The sequence below is a fragment of the Kryptolebias marmoratus genome, linkage group LG11, assembly GCF_001649575.2.
Source record: "Kryptolebias marmoratus isolate JLee-2015 linkage group LG11, ASM164957v2, whole genome shotgun sequence".
In the NCBI taxonomy this organism is placed as follows: domain Eukaryota; kingdom Metazoa; phylum Chordata; class Actinopteri; order Cyprinodontiformes; family Rivulidae; genus Kryptolebias; species Kryptolebias marmoratus.
In genome coordinates, this window is record NC_051440.1 from 19,023,369 (window position 1) to 19,031,124 (window position 7,756).

Consider the following 7,756-nt stretch of genomic DNA (forward strand, 5'->3'; position numbering starts at 1 on the left):
ACCTCCAGACACAGCCTTCTGTGGTTGAGACTGGATTTTGAGGCGATCAGTGGGATTTCACAGGGACAAACAGACCACCACTATGAATGTCCATGAATGTCAGCAACAACTGAGTTTAGTTATACTTGTGCCCTATTGCTTCTTTACCTGCTTGGATGATGGTAATAAGAGCAGAACATCATTGCCAGCAGAAAACAACAAAAGAAGAAGTGTTCAAGTTTAATTTTAACCTCTGATTTTATTTATATAATTTATTCTATGATTCAAAATATAGGTGTTATATGCAATTGTATATTTTATATTATATTATATTATATGCATGTGGCTTCTACATACAGTGTATTCAGCATAAGGTCTGGACATGAATGTAGATCACAGGACATTAGATGACAGTTGTGCAGATGCATATTACATAAGCTTTTCTTGACCTTGTGCAGCCATGCATGATTGCATCTTTCAGAACGAGTGCACTTCATATCAAGGGTGTGAGACCAATCCCTAAGCTGTGAGTACATCTGTTACAGTAAAAAAAAAAGATGAATTTGTGAACCGTTTGTCCTTTTATCTTCCCTCCTTTTACATTTTAAACTGCTGGTGACAGAAATGAAAAATTCAAGGAGTGCTATTTAACAATTAGCAGAATTCTTTCTATGGACACTGAAACTTAATACATAAAACATAGGTTTTAATGATTTTTTTATGATTATAGAAATGGCCAAAGTCATGATGCTCACAAAGAATTAAAATTGAACACATAATCACACAAAACTGAGTGCTTTGGAGTTACAAAACATGGTTCAAAGTTGGATTAAAAGTATAAAACAGAAATGCAACCTTTCACTGTAAAGATAGGCTGCAAAACAAGATGCAAAAGATCAAACTAAACTTTAGAGGAGTAGTTAGATTTCTTTGAAGTGGGGTTGTGTGAGGTACCTACTCAAAATCAGTTTATCACCCCCAGCAGCATGTGGTTGGTATGGCCTGAGTTTGGACCCTCCCCCCACAAAAACACACATGTAATGACAGCAAGAAACCTTAGAATTATACTGCTGTGAAAGTGGTGAGTAGCATTAAAAAAGGCTCACCTGAAAACCATAACTATGACTTTACAGTAAGCATATAATTGGCTTATTACTACATCTTCTTCTATACTAAATTTTCAAAACTGTACCTTGCAGCCAGACAGATTTTTGTTTAAAGAGAATAGCAGCTGTGGCTCAAATGATAGAATGGTTGTTTGCCAATTGCAAAATCTCTACCTATCTCAGTCCACACCTAAAATTGTCCCTACTGAACCACACATTGGCCCCAACACAGCTCCTCACTTTGGATAAAAGCATCTGCAAAATAAGGTATAGACTAGAATCCTTGGACCAAAACAGTAATTTTACCTTGCCTGTCAATGGCTGCAACTACCTCAGCATTTTGGTTTTGATCCATATTAGAAAAAGTCACAAAATAGTTCAACAAAACAAACTGATCAACAGCAGTTGGGCAAAACTACTGTTTTTATAAAAGAAAATCACTATCACGAAAATGCAAAAGTGAATGGAAATTCTTTCATTTCACCATTACAGAGGACAGTTTCAAGGCACTGCAAAGTAGGGAAATTACTCTTTCATAGGTGGCTAAAACACCTTTTTTGCTTCAAACCACATTCACATTAGCAATTACATGTAATGACAGTTTTCCATAATGATTATAAGAACAACGTTAATGATCGAGTAGAGGATTATCTTCACTCGCCACAGAGTTTTTTATTTTGAAGAGCAGAGTGACACACATACATTTGCAGTTCTTTGTCAAGTGTGGTCTGTGTATGCACAAAATTTAGGCAATCCATGCCAGACAAAAGATACCCATCCAACCTATGTGTGCAAATAACAAACAAACAACAATGAAAAAACTGGAAAAATTAGAAGTTAAATTCAAATGTTTCCTGCTTGCTATCAACTGAAAACATGGCGACACATCCAGACACCGAAACAAACAGCAAAAGGCTATTGCCACGTTAATTTAGATGCAATGCACATCTGTTTGGAGAACATAATCTGTTCGTACTGTTACATTCCCACAGTACCGAGTAACTATCCCCTGTGCTATTGTGCCACTGTGAGATAACAGCGTTATATACACCTAGATTGAATGTTCGAGGAATAGGGTGAGGGCAAGTAATTCACTGAGGTAATAAAGTAGACAGCTCCCATCACAGAATTGAATTAGGCTCACAACACAACTTCTGGCTTACTGTTGCAACCTTTTTCACACCCACTTTTAACAGTAAACATATCCGGAATGACTGTGGTTACTATACATTAACTATAAATCTGAAGACAAGCAAAACAGCAAAAAGGCTAATGAAAAATAGATGCTACGAGAGGCAATCATTTAAGTCTCCTCACTGAGGCTTCATCACATGATCTCATACAACACAATCTCATTTAAAAGTTTTTAACACTTTTTTGTTTAGATACCCATTGTATACCTATTTCAAGTGGCTCCAGCAATGTCACTGCAATGTTAGACCTTGACAATAAATGCCTATATGAAAATGCACCCTTTTCACTGGTCATACCATATGAATTTGACCATAAAATCTATGTTCTACATTGAAGGAGTTTTGATAAAACAGCAGAAAACAATGTCAGCGTTTCACAGGCCATCTCATGCTTTTGTGTGAAAGTATTAAGGTAATCTTTGAAAGCTCTATTTGCATTTTTATATTGCCTACTTTTATTTGCATGCCAATAAATGGCATGCTATTTATATACTGACTCATAACAACCCAATCAGTGAAACATTTTCGGTTTTATGCGCTTCCCTTCATTTTTTCAGCCGGTTCATTTAAATATCTCACATTTCTCCTGTTGGTTTATTTTTTTCACATTTACTTTTAATGTTGATGTTTAGAGATAAAATAATATGGGAAACATCTGTGCTTCACTGCCCAAACCTCCAACTTGCTGCATTGCCAAGCAGAACAGCTGCATTAAAATTCTGCAATTCAGCATTGTCTTCTTCCACGTTGGGGAGCTGGTCTAATGTGACACTGCTGTGGGTGTACCATGTTTCCTCTCACAAGTGGAAGCTAAGTTGTCAGCCCTAATCTCTGGCCTTTTTCCCTGGTGGCTCTCTGCAAACTCAGGACAATCAACACTTGTTTCTGTTGAAGCAAAATAAGGAGTAGGGTGGTTTTTGACATGGCGCTGATGCTTCTCCAGGTTCACTCATCCTTGGTCTCCCTGGGAGTTCCCACATGTACAGGCACAACATAAGTAAAAATGGGAGAAAATGTATAGTGAGTTTAGGGGTCAACCATTCCTTTCATTTTTAATAACCACCTGGCATTTGGATATCTTGAACTTACAATATTTATGAAACCTGGATCTGTTACACAGAATGTAAAATGTAATAAATGTTACTATATTTCTAATTAGGCCTGGAGTTATGGCTATCAGTGTGACCCTGCTGAATGAGACTTTCAGGCCTTGCCGGCATGATGAAGACAAAAAAGGAAATTGTAAAATGTATGGCTTCTTGCATAATAGGCGCCCTCACAACCTCTTTTCAACAGAGCGCAATGTGGTGGTCTACAGAAAAAGTGAAAAAAGCAATTTTGTGTTTGGTTTACGCTTTGGACTCCAGGGCTGAGCGATATGCATCACCAGAGGAACATTTTGTGCTTTGATACCTCATAGTGACTGTAGCAGACAGGAAATGAGACAGGGTTTTTCATTTCCCTGTTGCTATCTTCACTCACCAACTAAATAAGGACCTCTTTGCCACAGGGGCCTGATTACATCTACCTACTTTTCACATTCCAAAAGGAAGACGGCAGTTCTGTAATCAGGAATGTAATCTACATCGTGGGTTTCATATTCATGGTAAATGCTGAAACATGGTCAGGGTCAGGAGCTTAGAGGAAAGAAAAAATATCACTGGTAGGGTAATTGATTTCACTTTCTGAAAAGTCTTGTTATCGTGGGATGTGAGAGAGATGGAGTGATTGACACATTTGTAAGCTGCAAATATGTTATTTTGGGTGATGGATAGAAGTCACCACTAAAGTAACTAGAAAGGTGTGTAATTGTATTACCTTGTTAAGTTGTTTTGGCTGGTGGTGGGATAAACTGTAAAACATTTAATCCACATGTAGTTTCCCATTTTGTTTCTGCTTTTGCACTTTCCATTTTCCTCTTTTTAAATGGTTTTCCTTTATTTTTTTAAATTGGTGGATGTATTCTCCCAGTGGTCTTTTTCTATTACTGTTTCATATTTATGGTATACAATCAGTCCAAGCAGCCTTTTCTGTGGGGATTTACCACAAGCTGTGCCTGTCGTTTGCTGTGCACTTATTTAATATTCTCTCCTTCGCTTTGTTTCTCTTTTACAGTTTTTTTTCCCCTCACTTTGCGCTTTCCAACCACAAAACTTCTCTCCCAAGACAACTCCCACATGCCCTCTCCCATTTGTCTCTCTGATTAATATAAAAACCTGCTCCCACTAGGCCTTAGTAGTTTGCTGAAAGAACAAAACAATTGGTGGCAATTTGATTGGCCTTGGCCTTCACAGATGCAAGGGGAATTAAGGAGAAAAAGAAAAATCATTTGATCAATTCATCCGTCCACATGGAAATCAATAGGCTTCGTCTCTCAGGCACGCCCTCACAGCTCATGTTCACCTTTTTTTTTTTAACCACAGGAATTCTGCACACCATCTGAGACCGCTGTGAGTGTAAAGTGGAGACCAGCAGGGGCCTACAACCCCACTGTTGCACTAAACACTGTCATTTGCGTAATTTTCAATAATATTATATCACATTTAAGATAAAACACCATTATTTCAGAGAAAATATCCAATCTCAGAAATTTGCTGTCAAGTAAGATTAGATCAATTTGTTTAGGAATAGACAACACTTGAAAACAGATTGACAGAAGTTCAGAGCAGATTTTTACATCTTTGACAGCTATTGTAAAAGAACAAACTGCATGTTTCTTTTTGTCTATTTTAAAATGACACCAGTAGATTTGCCTCAAGCTTTGTTAGAGGTTTGTAAATCTTTGAAATGACAAATGAAAGTTTATTGCAGTTTTTATTTTTGGAGGGCAAGAAGATTTCCTTGGTGGTATTTTCTCAGTACATACCATTTTTGGATAAACAATACCAAGATCACTAAGACGATGATAACAGGATTCTGTTATATGTATATATTTTTAACAAAACACTTTGGGTAATAAAAGACAATTTGTATTTCTCATTATGAACTTTGTTAAACAAAAATTATGCTCCCAGTTTTAGAAAACCATGATTCAACCTGTAATCTTGAAATTCATCAAAGGAAAAGTGAGCTTTTTTTTCTTGGGAAGTTATGCAAGTTTGTGCAATTCATATACAGATATTTTGACAACAAAATCACAAAATTCTATTTACCTTTTTTAAACCGAAAACTTTTAAATAAACAACTAACACAAACCCCCACGTTGAAAAAAAAAAATCAGTGACCAATAAAATCTACCTTTCTTTTAAATAATTACTTGAAGCTTTCCATCCAAGGTAGATTCTCAGACAGCCAGAACATGGCAAGTTCAAAGTTTTGTTTTTTCTTTTATTATTTAAGGATGACTGACTGGACTGATACAATTTAAACTGAGATAAGATTTGAAGACACTCAGAGAGCAACAATAAGTAGTTAGTCATAACTAATTAGTCATTAAAAAAGTCTACAAGACAAGCATTAATAGCAGGCACAAGCAGTAAGCACAACCTCAAGTGTCATGTTGCTGAAGAGGCACATATTTCCTGCAGGAGCTGGTACCAACAAGAACACACTCTTGTTTTTCCAGCTTGTGCAGCTTCCAAGTAGTTAATACACATTTTCATCTTTGTTATTCTGACAAACCATTTATCCATTATCTACATTTGCTTAATTCTGCTGAAGGTCACCAGGACCTGGAGCTGGCACTGAACAACATAAACTGTAAATGGACTGCGGTGTGTTTAAGGTTGATCAGTCATAATGCACTCTGTTGCCAGTCTGGTTCACTCATTTATAAAACCAGCCATTTTTCTATGTTTTATGCATTGAGGACACTTCTATGCTATTCACACATACCTACTAGTGGTTTCTGGAGGATTAAGTATCCTGTCCAAGTACACTTCACCATCAAATGAGTAACTTTCTGATTAGTGGGTGACTCATCTCCATCTCTTGAGCCAAAACTGTTGGGGTGAGATGCGTACGCTCTGGACAGAATACAGAAAGTACAAGAAGAGACAATCATTTATTCTCACATCTCATAATCAAGTCTAATTTACAGCTAAACAACAAGCATCTCTTTGGGCTGTGTTAGGGGGCTTGAGCATCTGGTGAACCACACAAACAACCACAAACAAAACATCAAGAAAATGAGAAGGATTGAAGCCCAGACTTGTTTGTTGTGAAGCTGAGGTGCAAATACTTTGAAGAAGGAATTATAATGATCAGGCTACTTTCACATTACTATTCAAATCATCACGCCATATTATGAGGCAGTGATTATACTGATGCTTGGCAGTGCGCGGAGCACTTTAATAAAGCATCCACACTCAGTCAAGCAGCTTCTGGAGAAGCAATGACAATGAGCTTTGCATTAACCACTAATTTTTTTTTTGTAACAAGCCAGTTTTCTTTAATTTAAATTGGTTGCAGCCAAAACTTAATATAAGATGCACTGCCTGTGAATACTCTATGCAAATGTTCATGAAGAATAAATATGTGATCTGCAAAATATGCAAATTGGGAATTACAAAATACAATCTGGTCCCACTTTTGTTTCTTTTAGAACATATTTGCTTTGTAAATGAATATTTATTTCAATAACAGAGGATCGGTGTGGGCACTTCTCTACTGCTCTGGAGCAATGCACTCAAATTGCCTTTTGTAAAAAATACTCAAGTTTTTCCTTTTGAGTTAAAACGTGTTTTTAATTTCTCACTTAATTTGTTGATTGCTTGCTGCTCTGGGACATCTGATTTGACAGTCACAGTTTGGTCATGATGTATTGCATGGAAAAAGGAAGACAAAAATACTAGTAGTTGGCATCAGGGTGCATTCTGAGCAGGAAAAGGACGCACAGTGAAATGCTGATTGAAAAGAGGAGCAAATCAATCAAGCGAACTTCTGTGATTGACAGCTTGCCAAGGTGTTTTCTGTGGAGGTGTCAAGAACCGCACAATTGCTCTCTCCCATCCTCCCTCTTCTCTTTGTCACCCCCCTCCCCCACTTTCTGTCTTATCCATCACTTTTCTCTACACCCATCATCACACGGTCGTCTCCTCCCTAAACGTCTCACCACACTTTCCCAGTATCTTTCTCACGTTTCACTTCATTGTTCCTCCCTCTTCCACAGGCTCACACACACAACCTCCCATTTTCTCCCCTGGTTGCTCCCTCATTTTCTTAGCTGGCATTCATCGCCAGGCATTTAAGGCTGCAGACTGACACTCCTTTAATCTTGTTCTGTAACCTTCAGAGGGGGGAAAAAGAGCTGCTCCCCTTGCACTACTTTTATATATCCACACCAGTTCATCCTTTTATGCTTTCTTGTTCCTTAATTTCAGTAAAGTGTCTGTTTTGTGTTATTTATTTTCATCATGTTATATATGACAGAATGGAGAGACCAAAAATCATGGAAAAAGGAAATGGACCACTTGTAGTCTGTACCCTTCACAGTGCAAGAAGGGCAGAGAGTGCTTGTGGAATGCCTAAAATATGCAG